Genomic DNA, 16,867 nt, shown 5'->3' on the forward strand with positions numbered 1-16,867 from the left:
ACACATGCACCCCAATATTCACTGCAGCACTATTTACAATAGCCAGGTTGTGGAATCAACCTAAATGCCCACCGACAGACAAACGGATGAAGAAGATGTGGTACATATATACAATGGAATATTACTCAGCCATAAAAAGGAACGAATTTCGGTCATTTGCAGAGACGTGGATGGATCTAGAGACTGTCATACAGAGTGAAGTAAGTCAGAAAGAGAAAAACAAATATCGTATATTAACACATATATATGGAATCTAGAAAAATGGTACAGATGAACCAGTCTGCAAGGCAGAAACAGAGACACAGATGTAGAGAACAAACATATGGACCCCAATAGAGGAAAGCGGGATGGGGTGGTGGTGGTGGTGGTGGTGAGATCAACTGGGAGATTGGGATTGACATATAGACACTAATATGTATAAAATAAATAACTAATAACATGCTGTATAAAAGATAAAATTCGAAAAGAATTTGCAGTCCTCATCTTAATCACCTGAAATATTTGAACTGACTTGTATCTTCCTCCTTCATATCTCCCCTCTTTTTATTTAATTGGCATCTATGGCCCACTCTCTCCTGGTTTTCCTCCACCTGATTCCCCATTCTCATCACCTTTGCTTATTTCCCCTCAACTCCCTGACCTCTGAACTCTGAAGTGTTTTCCACGTAGACTCATCTCTAAGTTGAATTCACTCTCACAGCTTTCAATACCATCATATACTGATGAATCTTATATTTATGATGCCAGTCTCAGCCATGACCCCCAAATTCCCCCCAAAAAGAAAAAGAGACAGGTGAGGTCAGAGCACAGAAAGGCCAAAGCAGCAATTATTTGGTGGGGGTGGGGGTGGGGGGGAAGTCCTGAAGTCAGAGAGCAATGCAAAGACCAATTTTTTAAAGGGGGGCAGGGGGGAATTTCCACTTAAATTTTACCTGAATACCAATTTGCAAATGCAAATTAAGGTTGAGCAAAAACAACTTCTGGGAAAGAATAATTGCCAGGTAATAAAAGGTAAATAATTCCCAGCTTACACAGGGCCAGGAATCATCCATGTTCTCATAAACAAGACAAAAAGTCCTCATTGAATCCTTGGGACATTCAGTAAAGACACAAGCACAGAGGTCCACCTGAGTAATAAGGCTAAGAAAGCATAAGAGTAAAGATTCCTCTATACCTGCCCCCAGAAAACCTTAAGAATATTAACATACACAGAAAGGGAAGAGGCAAGAAAAGAATTTTGATGCTGCTAAGTATGTTTTAGAAAAGCTCAGTCTCAAAACTCTCCCACACACGTGGTTCCATATTACCACGTGCTACTTTGTCCTGTGTGCCACTCAAAAGAGCAGCCGCCACTGCCACATGAAAGGAATTTGAGATGCTGGGAAGCATTGCCATGCCCAAGAATAAAGGTAAAGAAGGTAAAAACAGGTGCAAGGGTAAGAAAGAAAATGAATCCAAAAAAGGTTGGTGTGTAAAGCGTATGAATAAGAGTATGCTCAAGTAATCAGAATGTTGGGAAATGAATGAGTAGAAACAATGTGCTTTGATGTGTAAAGAGGCTACACCATATCAAAGGAAAAATGAGGAAAATGGTTTAAATAAATACCTCAGATATTTTATTGGTTGGTCTGCCTGACTATCAGATAACAAAGCTGATGTAATTTCAAAATACAACGCAGATAAAGCTGTAAGTCTGAAGGCATATGGCAAACTTCCAAAACATGCTAAAATCAATGAAAAAGATATATTTGGTGCTGGAGATGATGATACAATCCAGTTTGCTGATACTGGAGATGATGATAAAGACCATGATGATACATAAATTGAACTCACTGTTTTACATTCCAAGTTTCCAAGGTGATATGGCTTCCTTTTCCTTCAGAAAGTTAATGAGACTTCTGTGTAGCTTTGCAATTTTATCTTGGCATCCCTTTGCTAAATGAATACATGAACTCCTGATGCTCAAATACTCTTAGTAGCAGTTCTTTGGTCTTCCTGATTGTTCCCTCATGAGTTAGATAAAACTGACACATGTTAATAGATAACTTTAAGAAGTGAGCTTTTATAGAACCCAAGTATGCCTGATTCCAAAGTCCTATTTTCTTAAATGTAACTTCCTTAAAAAAAAAAAAAAAAAGAAAGAAAGAATAGTCTACATGAGTGGTATATTAGAAGATTAATGAGAAAATCCCAATATGCAAGAGAAAATGTTTAAAAGAATACTGTAATTGAAATAACAGCATCTGTCTTACAGATAAGAAAACCAGGGCAATTAAAAGGAAATAAAAGGGGAGGGTCACACAGCAAGCGTCAAACAGGAATTTCAACCCAGTTATTTGAGTCCAGATTCTACTGCAAGGAGGTCTTCCACAGCAAGTATCTTCCCATGTCTAGACCATTCATCTAAACAAAAGATTCCCTATCAATAGCTAGAATAAGAGAGAAAAATCATTGCCATCACAAGAATGCTACCATAATGAACAGTGACCTTTAGAAGAATCATTCTACCTCAAGAGCTCTCTTGTTTTCCACCTAAGAAGACCTTTGAAGCTCTAAATATCTTAGCAGTATGCACTTAATTTTTAAAAAATAAGAATTCCTCCAAAATTTCCCCTCATCATTCATGAATTCAACCATAGTTATTCACTGGCCCACTGCCTATCATGTGTTTGGCACTATACTGAGTACCAAGGATACAATGATGAGCAAGACAGAGACGGTCTTTCCCCACTGTTTTAGTGGACCTTAAATCTACTGGGAAAGAAAAAAATGAAAGAAATAATTACACAATTAATTTCTTAGATTTCTAAATATGCTGAGCCTGTACCCAACACAGGGCTTTTGAACTTGTTGTCTGAAACACACTTGCCCAAATATCCACCATAGTTCTTCCCTCATCAAATACAGTGTCACCCTCTCAGTGAAACCTTCCCTGACCATTCTATATAAAAATGGTACACTCCCCACTCTGACATTCCCTATTACCTTCCTTGATGTAGTCACCTTTCTCTAGAACATTTATCACCATCTGACATACATATTTGTTTAGTTTCTTTCTCTCCACAAGCATATAAGCTCCATGAGATCAATAATTTCTATTTTGTTGACTGGTATCACTCAGAATCTAGAACAGTGCCTATAATATAGCAGACACTTAATAAATATTGCTGAATAATAAATAAATGAGTACAATAAAGGAAAGTATGAGTATTATGAGAAGGCATTCATTTCATTTAGACTAACGTACACAATGTGTTTATCCAAATACATGTCTTTTACCAATTATAAATTCTATTTATCATTCATGTATATGGTATTAATTTAGGCATTGTTTCAGTTTTTCTATAATTCCTTTTTTAATAAATTACTTTTAAACATTTTAAAGTATTTACAATAGAATGACTTACTGCTAAAAAGATTAATATTTTTATACTAGAAGGGAGTCAACATCTAACAAAATGATTTATTCTCCATTCTATAAACTAGCTCACCTTAAAAAATGAAGATGAAATGTACCATTCTACCTGGATTTGATATTACCACATTCACTGAACTGGAATAGGCATCTTACTTTCCAGAAATAAAAAGTAAAAAATAAAAAAAAATAAAAAAAAAAGAGAAAGAGAGAAACGATCTAAAAAATCACCTTCTAAAGTTTATAGTTTGATGTCTTTGCTTTGTACGCTCAGTGTGTGAAGATTTTATACAATTATGGCACATGGCTAAATATCTAGGGGAAAAAATTGTTTCAAATTGAGCACATCACAGTCCAAGGGACTTTGTGGCCTGACAAAAACTCTTATTTTGAAGAGGAATAATACTTTCATTTATACCTAAATAATGTTAACCCAAATGTTAACCTTTAAAGGTTAACATGATCATTTAAACAATTATTTAACAATATCATTTAAAAAAGATAAACACACCCTGAGACAAGTTTTCATATTCAATCACATATCATTTGGAACTCCAATAACTAGAGTCAACATGATCCTCCAAAGGATTTAAAAAAAGTAAAGTTGCTACAGTATTTCTAATAAAATGAGTTTGTTACAAACAATCTATGTGTACAATGGAACATTTTTCATGAGTCCATTAATTTCTCCTGATACAAACACAAGTTATTGGAAGAAATTAAGAAAAGTTCTGAAGTAACAATATGATCTGCGTGATTATACTTTGAAAACCTAAGAATATTGACCAGATGCAATCAGGACTCCCCAAATCCATATGTTCTCTCCCCTAATTAAGAAACTTAGAAGTCATACTAAGCAAAGGAGAGGAGAAAAACAAATCTTCAGATATAAATGCAGTTCAACATAATACCTATTAATAACTACATCCAAACTAAGTTTTCATATACATAAAAAACCTAAGAATTTTCTCAGTTTTCCACCATCTAATTATGTAGACATTCCTCAAAGTATCTACAAAACAAAATTAAAATTACTACTAAATATTTTTCAACCATTACATACATTAAAGAAACATTATTGCTCATTTTAAAACTATACCTTCTGAGTGTTAACAGTAAATGTTAATTAAATGTAATCATTTCCTTCTGGTTATACTCTTCCAGAAACAAAATGCAGAATTCCTTAGATTTTTTACATTTACAGTACAATGGACCATCAACCAGTAACTATATTTACTGATACAGATATTAAGTTAAAAAAATTTTTTTAATCAATTTATCCCAAACATTTAAAACTAGCTTATTTTAAAATAGTCATTGCAAGACAAAAGACAGAAATACATAAAAAATAAAGGAAAGATCACAGGAAAGTTACCTCCTAGAAAGAATAATTCCTTATTACTATTTCTCCACCGTCTCTCAAGATATTTTACACAAATGTAAATAATCTTAGATTAAAGGAATCATTCATACATCCTATTCTACAGCCTACTTTGCTTAATTTGACATTAGGTAAAGAACATCTTTTATGTTAGCCAACATACATCTATGTATGTCATTATTTTTAAGGGCTCCAGTGTATTACCATAACTAAATCATTTTTCCCATTAATAGATATTTTATTTGTTTCCATTTTTTAAATGAAATATCTCAAATACAATGAACAGGACATTCCACACTTCTTCACTAAAATGCCCCTTAACCCCAAATTCTTCTCCACAATACAGAAATTCATTTATTCAAATTATTTTAAAGAGCCTATTATGTTCTACTCACTGCTCCAGGCAATATAAGTTCCATGAGTGTAGGTACTGATTCTATTTTATTCATTGCTTTGTTTCCAGTGTTTAGTGGAGTGTCTGGTACATAGTAGACTTTCATATATGCCCTGAATGAAGGATGATCATCCTTGTTCATTCATCCTTCCTCACTTCTACAATTATCTCCTTTTTTTAAAGTTTTAACTTTGAAATTAGTTCTTTCATTTTTTTTTGACCTACAAAGTAAGGATCCTATAAATGTCTTCACCACTCAGGATTCAGGATCTCTACTGGGAGTCAAGAAAATAAATATGGAGGAAAAAAAGTAGTGTTACAATGTTACCTCTTGGAAACTCTGCTCAGCTGTGTTTAAAATTCTCAGAGTTCCTTTTTTGAACCTCAAAACATCATCCAAAGGAAACGTGAATCTAACATCTGGTTGTAGGTCTTCCTTTGGTCTTTCTAACATTTCAGTGGAAAAAGAGTAGTATCCAAAAGGTCCAGCTGGTGCACCCCAAAAAACCTTAATAATCCAACTAAACTGAAAAATTATGACTGAATTCACAAAAGATTAATTTTGCTTTTCCAGAAAAAATACTCTGAGAGAGGGAAAAATACCACTGAAACATCAAAACACACCAAAATGTTTTTATTCCAATCAAATTTTGGTCTTTTAAGTTGTTATGAAATAGATCTGTTGAGAAACCTCTAGACATAATAATTCTGTTTTCTATCATCTGGAAATCCAGGTACTATAGGGATTAAATTAGAATCATAAGCCTGGAAAGAACCTTGAGACACATATAGAGTTCATCCTTCTACATTTTACTCACTTATACTTAAGCCTTTTTACATGCATAAGAAATATATCCACAACAAAAATTTATCCAACTCAAGGTAGAGGTGGAGATAGGAGATTAAGTCAGAGTTAAGGTAGGAGTTTGGACAAAAAGATACAAGTCATTCAAAGGATGCTGTTATTGGAAAAGACTGTTTTGGAGAGTGTCATGATCCAACTTCCATTTTAGTATGATCACTCCAAAATTTATGCTTGAATGTTAAATGCATGTGTTAAATACACATGCTTGAATGGAATATGCTTGTCGATTATGGCCATGTATTTTCCCTCTTAACTGGTTAGGATGCATGCAAAAATCTTAGCATGAGAGGATGCTGGTTTGGATCAGATTGTGAACATCTCTTCAGCTTCAAAAAGTATATGCTACCAGGTTGTTGTGTTTTCAAAAACTCACCCTATTATTCTCATTAGACTGTAAGTTCTTCAGAAATAGTATCATGGTTTTATTACTCTTTATATCTCCAATACACAGTAAGTATTCAATAAATATTCTCTTTATATCCCTTAGAATACACAACAGGTATTCAATAAATATTCACTGATATCAGTGAAAATACTGATATTCATGTAGTCCATTCAAAGAGATATTCATTACCTCAAATATCTTTAAATGTTAAAATATATTAAAAAGTACATGACCACAGTTGAACAGACATTTGCACACCAATGTTCATAGCAACATTATTCACAACTGCCAAAAGGGAGAAACAACCCAAATGTCCATTGACAGATAAATGGATAAACAAAATGTGGTACATGCATAAAACAGAATATTAGTCTTAAAAAGAATGAAATTCTGATACATGATACAACATGGATGAACCTTGAAGACACTATGCTAAGTGAAAGAAGTCAATCACAAAAGGACAAATATTGTATGATTCAACTCACATAAGAAACCTAGACTAGTCAAATTCAGAGACAGAATAGTGATTAAAGGGCCTGGGGGTCAGGGAGAATGTGGAGTAAATTTTTTTTTTTTTCTTTTCATTATTTTGATTTTTTTTTGCTGAGGTTTAGTTAATGTACAATACTATATAAGTTTCAGGTGTATAACATACTGATTCACAATTTTTAAAGATTATACTCAACTTATAGTTATTATAAAATATCAGCTATATTCCCTGTGCTGTTCAATACATCCTTATAGCTTATTTTATACATAGTAGTTTGTACCTCTCAATCCCCTAGACCCTATATTTTCCCCTCCCCTCCACCGTCCCTCTCCCACTAGTAACCACTAGTTTGCTCTCTATATCTGGGAGTCTGTTTCTTTTTGTTATATTCACTCATTTATTTTTTAGATTCCACATATAAATGAGAACATTCAGTATTTGTCTTTCTCTGATTTATTTCACTTACCATAATATCCTCCAACTCCATCCATGTTGCTGCAAATGACAAAATTTCATTCTTTTTTATGACTGAGTAGCATTCCATTGTGTGTGTGTGTGTGTGTGTGCGTACACGCACACACACGCATACCGTACCTTCTTTATCCATTCTTCTGTTGATGAACACTAAGGCTGCTTCCATATCTTAGCAATTGTAAATTATGCTGCTATGAACATTGTGGTGCATGTATCTTTTCAAATTAGTGTTTTCATTTCTTTTGGATATGTACCTAGGAGTAGAATTGCTGGGTCATATGGTAATTCTATTTTTAGTTTTTTGAGAAACCTCCATACTCTTTTCCACAGTGACTGCACCAATTTATAATTCCCACCAACAATGTATGAGACTTCTCTTTTCTCCACATCCTCACCAATATTTATTTGTATTCTTTTTGATGATAGCCATTCTGACAGGTTTGAGGTGATATTTCATTGAAGTTTTGATTTGCATTTCTCTGATAATTAACAATGTTGGGTATCTTTTCATGTGTCTGTTAGCCATCTATATGTCTTCTTTGGAAAAATATCTATTCAGATCATCTGCCCATTTTTTATAGGGTTGTTTGTATTTTTGATGTTGAGCTGTATGAGCTATTTATATATTTTGGATAGCAACCCCATGTTACAGGGGCTGGGGGTCAGGAAGAATGGGAAGTTAATATTTAATAGGTACAGAGTTATATTCAGAATGATGAAAAAGTTCTAGAGATGGATAGTGGTGATGTTTGCACAACAATGTGAATATACTTAACACTACTGAATTATACACTTTAAATGGTTAAATGGTAAATTTTGTTATGTATATTTTACCATAATAAAAAAGGAGAAAAATATATAAATCATATTACTTTATGAATGACTTGTCCAAATAATACCTTGTAAATGTACAAATCACAGAATTCTAATTGTTCTTAACATTAAATTATTAAGAAAAATGTAGTTTAAATTATTACCCAGTTTTATACTGAAGTATCTGGCTTTTTAAAAAACAAACACAAAACCCCCCACAAAAAAACCCAAAAAAACAAAACCAAAAAAATCCTTGAAGAAAATAAAGTTATTTTGATCTCAGCCATACCCATAATGCATTTAATCTAACTCTAAATCCTTTGCTTTACAACAAAAATACTAAACTTGGCCATAATCAACATATCCATATGCCCCTAACATTCACACATAAATTCATATCCATTTTCTCAGCAGAAGTTTGTCTTCACTCAATGTTTTTGCAATTCAGTTTTTATTGTATTTTCTTCTATTCTTTTTCTTGCAGGCAAAGACTATGCATGCAAAGACTATTCTCTACTTTGTGCAACATTTTCAGGGTTGTTAATAAGCATCTAATAAGGAGCTACAAAACATCAAATAAAATGATAAATGGAATTCTTAAAAGTAATTAATACTCTGTATGCTAATTATTTCTTAAATTTTGGGAAATGTGTAAGGAAATAAGCTAAAGTTTACATTTACATTCATCTGATTACATACAAAAGGTGACTCAACTGCTACAGAATATAAAAGCAATAATATTTTGCTGCTAGTTTTTATAAAAGTGATTCATATTCAAATAAACCTAACTGAAATTCATGGAGTTATAACATCGTTAAAATACAAACTTCCCAGTTCATCAATCTATAACTCTTCAATACAATATACCACATATACATCAATTCCTATTCCATGATTATGTCAAAGAAATTATATTGATTTAACACATAGCTAAGTTCACCAATAATACTGATCTAATTCATAACTCATTTAACATGATTCATTTATGAGTTTTGACCTTAATTTACCAACTAAAATTTAGTATTAAATTTTAATACTGGTTTATTATTCTTTCTCTGATAATTATCAAACCAGAAAATTTTCAGTACTGAATAATTTTCCAAGATCTGCCCATAAAACCATTACTGTACACTGAAGTCTCATTTTAAAATAGTCACCTAAGATAAAAAGAACAAAAGCAAAAAAATAGGTACATTCAACTGTTTGGACTCCCTAATATAGTGCCCTATGTATATTCTTTCTAGAAGTAGCTACTGGGTTGGCCATAAAGTGGCTTTGGTTTTTTAAGTAAAAATAAAAGACACGTTTTCATTTTCACCAAGAACTTCATTGACCAACATATTCACCCTTTTGTTCCTCTGCCTTCTGACATTTTTCAGGCAACTTCATAATTCGATCTTCCCAAAACTTTTTATCTTTTTGAGCAAAGAACTGTTCCAGGTGCCTTTTACAGTCTTCCAGGGAATTGAAACTTTTTCCATTAAGAGAACTTTGTAAAGACTGAAATCGAAATCCGAAGGTGCAATGTCTGGTGAATACAGTGGATGAATCAGAACTTCCCAGCCAAACTGTAACAGTTTTTGCCTGGATGTCAAAGAAACATGCGGTCTTGCATTATCCTGATGGAATATTATATGTTTTCTATAGATTAATTCTGGATGCTTTTCGTAGAGTGCTGCTTTCAGTTGGTCTAATTGGGAGCAGTACTTGTTGGAATTAATTGTTTGGCTTTCTGCAAGCTCATAATAGAGGATTCCCTTCCAATCCCATCATATACACAATATCACCTTCTTTGGATGAAGACCAGCCTTTGGTGTGGTTGGTGGTGGTTCACTTCGCTTGCCCCACGATCTCTTCCATTCCACATTATTGCACAGTATCCACTTTCATTGGCTGTCACAATTTGTTTTAAAAACAGAACATGTTCATTACGTTTCAGTAGAGAAACACATGCAGAAATAGTCAAGAAGGTTTTTTTTGCTTAACTTATGTGGAACCCAAACATCAAAGTGATTCACATAACTAAGCTGATGCAAATGATTTTCAGTGCTTGATTTGGATATTTTGCTTATGTTGGCTATCTCCTGCATGGTATAACGTCGATTGTTCTCAATTAATGTCTCGATTTGATCGCTATCAACTTCAACTGGTCTACTCGACCGTGGAGCACCGTCCAGCGGGAAATCTCCAGCGCGAAACGTCACAAATCACTTTTGACATGTTCGATCAGTCACAGCACCTTCTCCATACACTGCACAAATCTATTTACTGCGTTTCAGTTGTGTTTTTACCTTTCTTGAAATAATAGAGCAAAATATGCCAAAAATGTTGTTTTTCCACCATCTTCAATATTAAAACGGCTACACAAAAATTCACCAATTTTGATCTTTTTTTAAATGTACACTGATATGACAGCTGTCATATAAAATCTAACAAAATTGTTTCGAATGAAGTTAAAGACAACTAAGCACTACTAGAGCCATCCTATGGAAAAAATCGAATGAACCTTTTGGTCAACCCAGTATTTCAAGCGAAAATAAATTTTTTAATCCATAATTTCCCTACTTTTCCAATGAATTATATTAAGCAAATATTAAGTAAGCTAGTGTAGAGAGTCCTCCCATTAAAAAAAAAAAAAAAAAAAAAACCTAGAGATTTACTTTTCCTTATTATATTCCTCCTACTATATATTCCTTAAAAAATATTCTGGATTTGGTGTCCAAAAGATCTAACCAGTAAAACTCACATACTTATATAAGTTTTTAGCAATTTAACATTCAGATTTAGATTCAACAAAAACCTCCTAGACTATATGAGGAAATGAATTACAACCACAACTTTACAACATGAGTATTAATGATCTTATGTCAAAGGAAAATTAGACTCGGAGAGACAAAATAATTTGATTTTACAATGATCTCACGACGAGTAACTAGTGAATTCAAGGACTGGAATCCACATATCACTACTGATGCTGAAAGGAACTAGGAGAAGTAACACTGGTGCATGCCAAATATGAGCCAGGCACTTTGCATTGCATTTCCTCAACTAATTCTTACCAGTCTTCATTTTGAAGATGAGGAAACTGAGGCAAGAAACGATTTGACTTGATCAAGGTTTGTACAGCTAGTCAGCAGCTAAGACAGGACAGAAACCATGAGATTACACATTTATAGATTCTGTCCTCAAACCACTACTTGTGATCCAATGAGGAAAGTTCATTTGATGTATTTTATTTTTGTGTTTGGTTTGGTTTGATTTGGTTTGGTTTTTATTTATTTATTTTTTTCTTTTGCGGTATGCGGGCCTCTCACTGCTGTGGCCTCTCCCGTTGCGGAGCACAGGCTCCGAACGCGCAGGCCCAGCGGCCATGGCTCACGGGCCCAGCCGCTCTGCGACATGTGGGATCTTCCCGGACCGGGGCACAAACCCGTGTCCCCTGCATCGGCAGGCGGGCTCTCAACCACTGAGCCACTAGGGAAGCCCTGGTTTGGTTTTTAATTCTACAGAGAGGGGAACAATTTCACTGAATGCATTTTAACAAGATTTCTAAATCCTGTCTATGTTATTAACCCCTGTAGTGTCGCTATCATAAGTCTGCCAGGCAGACAAATGATAACAATGAATATTCTCTCCCTTTACAAATTCTCCCCTGTCCTTTCTCATCTGCTTCTGCTCTTCCTCTAGATCAGGGGTCCCCAACCCCCGGGCCACAGACTGGTACTAGTCTGTCAGTGGAAAAACTGTCTTCCATGAAACCAGTCCCTGATGCCAAAAAGTTTGGGGACCATTGCTCTAGATCACTCAAAAGAATATGGATACCTAGAGGTCTATTATTCAGGAGCAAAGGTCAATAATTATCAAATACTGGCCAGGGCATGAGGGATTCATATTTCACAGTTTTCAAATTTTGCTACATGGAACCAGAGTTGTAGGAGGTATTCCTTCCTAATACCAGTAAATGAAAAAGTGTCAGGTAGGTTTCACTTGTAAAAGTAACCCCCATAACTCTTTCATTCATTATATCAAGCTTGAAGTGAGAACAATGTTTAAGTATTTAAAAAAATCAAAGTCTTGGGCTTCCCTGGTGGTGCAGTGGTTGAGAGTCCGCCTGCCGATGCAGGGGACGCGGGTTCGTGCCCTGGTCTGGGAAGATCCCACATGCCGCGGAGCGGCTGGGCCCATGAGCCATGGCCGCTGAGCCTGCGCGTCCGGAGCCTGTGCTCCGCAATGGGAGAGGCCACAACAGTGAGAGGCCCGCGTATCACAAAAGGAAAAAAAAAAAAAAAAAAAAAAAAAAAAATCAAAGTCTTAAAATTCTTACTCTAAAATATGTAAGAGGTAGAGGTGAGGTAGGTGACAGTTTGCTGTATTTTTTAAAATGAGTTCCTCATCTTTTTTCTTTCTGATCACATATTTATGATGTGAATCCTACTAAAAAAATTTAAAACTAAAAAGAATTTGCATATTCCCTGTTGTTGCTGGATTACAGATGTCAATCATATCCAGTTGATTGATGCTGCTGCTGAGTTCAGATATGTCCTTACTGATTTTCTGCTATGTCTGTCCATTTCTGACAGAGGAGAGTTGAGGTATCACCTACTACAACTGTGGACTGATCTACTTCTTTTTGCAATTCTGTCAGTTTTTGCATCACATACTTTGATGACCTGTTGTTAGGTGCATATACATTAAGGACTGTTATGTCTTCTAAAGAATTATCATTATATAATGCTCCTATTTATCCTTGAAAATCTTGCTTGCTCTGCAGTCTGCTCTGTCTGAAACTAATATAGTTACATCAGCTTCCTTTTGATTAGTGTTAGCATCCCTTTCTCCATCGCTTTAATTTTAATCTATATGTGTCTTCATATTTAAAGAGAGTTTCTGTACAAAACATATAGTTGGGTCTTGACTTTTGATCCAATCTGACAGTCTGTCTATTAGGGTATTTAAACCACTGCTATTTAAAGCAACTATTGATATACTTGGGTTAATATCTACCATATTTGTTAGTTTTCTACTCATTGCTTTTGTTCTTTGTTCCTGTTTCTGTCTTCCACTTTTTCTGTCTTTTGTGGTTTTAATTGAGAATTTTATGATTCCATTGTGTCTTTCTTAGTATGTCAATTATACTTTTTTAAAAATGGTTGCCCTAGAGTTTGCATTATACATTTCCAAATAATCCAAGTCCACTTTCAAAAAACACTATACCACTTCATATGTAGTGCAAGTACCTTATAAAAGAATATTCCTAATTTCTTCCTCCCAACCCTTGTATCATTGTCATCATTCATTTCACTTATATATGAGCTATAATCACTGAATACATTGTTGCTACTATTATTTCGAACAAATTATGTTATCTGTTAGATCTATTAAGAATAAGAAAAATAAAACTTTTTATTCTAGCTTCACTTATTCTTTCTCTAATCTTCTTCTTTTTTAAGGTAGATACAAGTTTCTGGCCTATATAATTTCCCTTCTCTGAAGAACTTCGTTTAACATATCTTGCAAAGCAGGTTCACTAGCAACAAATTCTCTAAATATTTGTTTGCCTGAAAAAGTCTTTACTCTCCTTCACTTTTGAAGGATAATTTTACAGGATACAGAATTCTAGATTGTTGGGTTTTCCTCTCAACACTTTAAATATTCACCCCACTCTCTTCCTGTTTTCATAGTTTCTGAAGAGAAGATATCTGTACCTAAGGTGATTCTTTTTCCTTTGGTTTCTCTCAAGATTACTTTCTGTATCTTTGATTTTCTGCAATTTGAATATGATATGCCTAGATAAAGCTTTTTGGGCACTTATCTTGCCTGGCATTCTCTGAACCTTCTAGATCTGTGGTTTAGAGTCTGACATTAATTTGGGGAAATTCTCTGTCATTATTCTTGTTTCTTTTTCCTCCTTCTGGTATTTTCATTATGCATATATTGCACCTTTTGTAGTTGTCCTACAGTCCTTGGATATTTTTTCTTTTTTTTTTTTCCAGTCTTTTTTCTCTTTGCTCTTCAATTTTAGAAGTTCCTAGTGACATATCCTTAAACTCGGAGATATTCTTTCCTCAGCCATGCCCAGTCTAATAATGAACCCATCAAAGCCATCCTTCATTTCTGTTATAGCTTTTTATCTCAAACACTTCTTTTTTATCCTTTATTAGATTTTCTATCTCTCTACTTATATTATTCATCTGTTCTTGCATGTTGTCTACTTCTTCCATTAGTGCTCTTGGCATATTAATCATAGTTGTTCTAAATTCCTGGTCTCATAATTCTAATATTCCTGACACACCTGAGTCTGATCCTGATGCTTGCTCTGTCTCTTTAAACTGTGGTTTTTGCTTTTTAGTATAGTATGCCTTGTAATTTTTTTTGTTGGAAGTCAGACATGATGCACTGGGTAAAAGGAACTGTAACAAATAGGAATCTACTAATGTGGTTAAGGTGTGGAGGGGAGTAGAAGCATTCTACAGTGCTATGGTTAGGCCTGCACCCCCCCAAGCTGTGAACTTCACAAGTTCTTTTCAGTCCTATGCTCCCCTCCTAGGTGGAACAGGATGGCTACAGGGGACTGGAATGGGATATTTCTCTCCCCACCATGTGGAAGGCTACAGTTGGGTATTTCCCTTCCTCCAGGTCAGTTAGTCTCTGATAACACCTTAATAGATTAGGCCCTGGTAAAATACTTTCTCTTGATAGCAGATCTTGTTAAGAAAAACAAGATGCCTTGGCATATTTCAAAATGGTTACTCTTCCCTCCCCCCACCAGGGGCTTCTTCTCAGATATTCACTGTGAGGGCCTGGTAGAGCTCTTAGAAGCAAAATCATGAAAGTGTTGGGGGGGCTCCCTATGACTGGGTCCCCCTGGAGTTTTTACCTCAGGCTTGTCCACATGGAGTCTCCCCTAATTTGTTAATCACACTTTAGATTTTCCTACCCAGTAGTGGTTCCCTTGGAGGTTTTTGCTAGGGTAAGTTGTCATTCTCTATATTTGCCTGTCTGTCTCTCTAATTTGAGAACAGTGGTTTGCCCTGTGACCTCACTTCTCTGATGGATCAAAGAAGACTTGTTGATTTTTCAGTTTGTTCAGTTTTTTACTTGTGGTTAGGATGGAGTGACGACTTCTAAGCTCCTTTCATGCCAGATCAGAAACAAAACAAAACAAAACAACATCCATTTTCAATTTTACCTTTTAACTAACTGATAGTGATATATAATACTCTTATGATATTAGGGACAGAAGAAACAAATGGAGATCTAAATTTGTCTCAATGGCACATGAATTACCTAAAATATGATTATTCATATTGTTTACCCTATAAATAATACCAAAATGCAAATTATTAAATACACTTCATCATTTCTTTCTGAAACAATGAAAACACATAGATGAATATCGTAGGTTATCATTTAGATCCCGCATCATTATTACAAACTAAAATATTTCCTAAATAAATACTTGATTAAATTTCCATAAAAGCTTTTAAAAAATCTATCAATAAGTACTGCAATGCACTGCTTATCCTTACTGTTCAACTGCAGAAAAATAAAGCCTGTTTCTTATTCCTAAAGTAGCATTATAATGTCTTCTAAACAAATTTAAGTTTTAAGATTCTTCCTTTGAGGGAAAAGAAAAATCAGTAGAAAGCTAAGATTTGTATGTGAAATTTGACATTTGGATGCCAATTCCCAACATTTTCTACTGCCATGAAATTAACCTTTATCAAAATTACTTTACTTAGAAAATCTTAGTCAACTGTGCTATCTGCTGTTCTTATAAGCAAGAAATACAGTTAACTATTTTTTCCCAAATCGCAATGTAAAACAGCTCATTACTTTTTATACCACTGACTTAAATTGTATTCAATTTGAGTTGTAACATACTTAATAAGCCTCCAAACACAGCAAGAATATCAAAATGGCCAAACCCAAGGGAACAGATTAGCAGTATCTGTTTTACATAAATGTAAATTTTATTTTATTATTATTTCCACATGTGTGATGCATTAGGTACAACAGACATTTCTGAGCCCTTTGTACAGTGAACAGATGGTGAACCATTACAAAATTAGGAGCAAGCATAACCTCTTAAGGAATTATTAATAATGTTATTTTTATTAATAATAATTTTTTTTTTTTTTTGCGGTACGCGGGCCTCTCACCGCTGTGGCCTCTCCCGTTGCGGAGCACAGGCTCCGGACGCGCAGGCTCAGCGGCCATGGCGCACAGGCCCAGCCACTCCTCTGCATGTGGGATCTTCCCACACCAGGACACGAACCCGTGTCCCCTGCATTGGCAGGCGGACTCTCAACCACTGCGCCACCAGGGAAGCCCAATAATTATTAATAATGTTATTATTGATTACAAAATTAGGAACAAGCATAACATCTTAAGGAATTATTAATAATGTTATTATCATTCATTCAGAGGATAACTACAGAGTTGGACATATAATTTTCCTAGGAGGATCATGAGGAATTAGAGTAAGATGTATGGAAAATGATAATAGGGATAGCCACAAAAAGAACTGGGAAAAGAGACCACACAGTAACAAGTGAAAGATTACATAAACACTCCTAGAAAAAAGAAAATCTACCAAAAAAAGGATTGTCAAATGAGAATGAAGATGGATGCTTATGAAAAATGGAAA

At 34.7% G+C, this 16,867-nt stretch overlaps 1 protein-coding gene and 1 pseudogene across 7 annotated transcripts in view; one reads left to right on the plus strand and one right to left on the minus strand.

Moving 5' to 3' along the window:
• The window catches only part of FUT8 (fucosyltransferase 8), a 350,097-nt gene that overhangs the window by 203,148 nt on the left and 130,082 nt on the right, over positions 1-16,867 (minus strand). The window lies entirely within an intron of this gene.
• On the plus strand, positions 1,394-1,822 carry LOC131752791 (eukaryotic translation initiation factor 1A, X-chromosomal-like; annotated as a pseudogene).

This window comes from Kogia breviceps, chromosome 3 (assembly GCF_026419965.1).
Source record: "Kogia breviceps isolate mKogBre1 chromosome 3, mKogBre1 haplotype 1, whole genome shotgun sequence".
NCBI lineage: Eukaryota > Metazoa > Chordata > Mammalia > Artiodactyla > Physeteridae > Kogia > Kogia breviceps.